Genomic DNA, 3,189 nt, shown 5'->3' on the forward strand with positions numbered 1-3,189 from the left:
GTAGGATGATTTAAAAACAATAAATAACATTAAATAACCATCTGCCAAATGTTCTGCTGCTAGAAATAAGTTTGATGCCGATTTGTTGCAAAATTTATGGATCTTTGAGGCTTTTTATCCAGGTAAACATCTGAAGAGGTTGACATGTTTGGGACAACAAAATACAGACTTATTATTGAGTTTGTCAACATGAACCACTACCTGAGAGGCACTACTAGCCCCTCCCCCATCAGAGTGTCAGATCAGGACGAGTCAGTGCAACATCAATCAAATGAGAGAGAGGGTGGGGGCGACTGCTGCATTGGAGGGTAGAAAATGTTTTATGTGTAGTTTATTTTTCCTGTAATACTTCATTATAGTTTTTTAAGACAAAGCTAATTGAAAGGAGCGCTGAGCAGAGTTACAACCAGGGATTACAAATAATTTTTTTCTTCTGCAGTTCAGCGCCCCCTCCAGCAGATGGCGCTCTAGGCGACCACCTAGTTCGCCTATGCCAAGAGCCGGCTCTGACTGAAAACTGAAGCAATCAGTGCAGCTCAGACTCTTTTTAATATTATCCTTCATCCATGGGTATTTGAAGACAAACCTTTTGGTTTATTTTAAATTTAATTTTAAAGAATTAAAGCCATAATAGTTGTCAATATTTTCTATTTATTTTATTGTTTGCTTCTTACACAGAACCAATCTAAAGAAATGTTATTTTAGATTATTTTATGTTATTTAAAATGTTTTTTTTTTATCATAGATGATACATCAAGAATAAAAAAATTATTTTGACAGCTTTTATGGCTTTTAAGATAAAGCTTAATTAACTGAATGGTTTGAAAATGTGTTCACAAATTCAAAAGGATAAATCTACTCCCTTACCTCCTATGTTTATGTTCTGTCTTCTTCTGAATGGGTGTTCTGAACTGTAATTTCATTGTGCTCTGTACGATGACAATAAAGGTCTAATCTAATCTAATCTAATCTAATCTAATCTAATCTAATCTTATTAGAAGTCCTGAACTCTTGACTTTCATCAGACAATTAGAAACAATGTTCTCACACTTTTTTCGAGATCCAACAGGACCTGAAATAAAAGGAAATCCTTTTTTTTTTCAAATTTTTTCTTTTCAGCACACTGAGAAACAAACACACAGACACACACAGACACACACAGACACACACACACACAGGTGGGTACAGCATAGTTTAAACCAGCACCAGGTGAGCATCGTGAGGACAGGTAGAGGTTTGTGACTAGATGATCACAAGTTACAATCCCTGGACAAAATTCAAAACAAAAAGCCCAATGTCAGGAAGGAAAAAAAATGGGAGAAAAAAAACAATTATGTCACATAGTAACGACAAGAAATACTGAAATGCCCTTGAGCAAGGCACTGATTCTCCAACGGCTCGGCGGCTAGCAGAAAATGGCCGATGGTTCTCCTCCCTGAAGCTTTTTCAAACAGAGCAGGAAAAACCGTGAAATCTCACAAYAAATCAGAGTTCACAATTATTTCAGTTTTTACATAAAGAAAAAGAAACACATCTGTCTTTGTCGATAAAACAAGTTGCAGTTTTTAATTTGGTTTTTAAAATGAAAGAAAAAATAAAGATTTATCCCTCTAACAGCAGTTTGCAAAGCACATCCTGGTGACGACATGTCAAACACAATGAAACATCTCTGTTTCATCTGTAGACAATCCTTTAGTGCAGGGTGTACAACGTATGGTGCAGGGGCCATTTGYGGCCCCTGAATTCAAGAATTATAATAATTTGTTTACAAATGTGTCCCCCCGGCACAACTGTTTGATGGAGACTTTCTACTTATTAGGGCAAATTTATCACAAAGTAAAATCTTATAATAAAAATAATACCAGTTATTTGTCTTTAAATAAGCAGACTCTTAGCTTTAGTGACTTCTACTGAAAAGCTGATTTTGCTGCACTCTGATCTGCTTTTAATAATTTATTAAACTTGTCTGAATACAGCGAGCACTTTCAATGAAAGAGTGACGTAAATCCTGATTTTATTGATCAGAATTGACTAAATTGGGGTGTTTTTTCCCCCAATTGAAATGTAGAAAACTGCAAAATTTCTTTCAGTAAAAGAAACCTGCAAAACACATTTAAACTTCTGGATCTAGATTAATTTATGCATCCATTTCCAGCAATAAATCTGACTACTTTATATGTTTAAAGTATTCAGTTCTTAGTTTATTGTTGAGCAGGTAAAGGAGRAATATTCCTTCTGACTTTATGATTTTGGCCCATGTGACTAAATGTTTGGACAGCCCTGYTTTAGTGGGACATGTTGGCTTTAGACTGAAGGAGGAAAAGATGCTGTGAAGAGGTTTCACTCACAGCTCTTTCCTCTCCTCTGCATTTTGGCGTCTCTGAGGAAAGCTCCGGGCTGTGAAGTACGTTGTGCAACGGGCTGAAGTGATGAAAATGACATGTAAACAGCTCAATCAAGCCTCAGGTGTGGTGCAAAGCTGCTGCATGATAACAGAAATATAAATAAAGTGGTTTAACTGGTTTAACAGCTGATTATGAAACAGCCACTGAGAGGTGATCAGAGTGAAAACCACTGCTTCATGTCAGCTCATCACAGAATCAATAAGACAATAAGTTGTTTTAAGCAACACAAGAGTGACATTTCTTTTCTTGGTGTTTTACTTGAGCTGCTGCCGTCATTATACAGATTATTTTAGAGAAAACATTTCTTTTATCAGATTTGTTCACTTGTGTCTTATTATATGAGACCCGTCACATCAAAACCAGGATTAGGTCCAAAAGTTGTATAAGGAGAAAAAGGCAAATATAGTGTTTTGACTAAAATGTTAATAATTGCATTTTGTCAAAATATAATGAATTAAAGCCTTAATAATGTATCATTTGAATGAACTGTCTGAAATATAATCATAAAACTAAATTCTGAAGCACTTTTTTGAGCAGTAGCAACAAAAAAAAAAAACTGACTTTAAGGGAAAACAACTAAAATTTGGACATTTTCCCTGTGAGTTAGTAAAGTTTTGTTTCTATTTATCTGGTAAATCTCAATATTCAAATTTAACTCGAGGTTTCCTCTTTATAAGRACATCAAAAATTCCTCATTAAAATGAGATAAAATTAGGATTCAGACCAAATATTTATGTATTATTGTAACCAACAAGACAAATTAAGTCATATATATGGATTTAAT

Source organism: Austrofundulus limnaeus, unplaced genomic scaffold (genome assembly GCF_001266775.1).
Source record: "Austrofundulus limnaeus strain Quisiro unplaced genomic scaffold, Austrofundulus_limnaeus-1.0 Scaffold1250, whole genome shotgun sequence".
Lineage (NCBI taxonomy): Eukaryota > Metazoa > Chordata > Actinopteri > Cyprinodontiformes > Rivulidae > Austrofundulus > Austrofundulus limnaeus.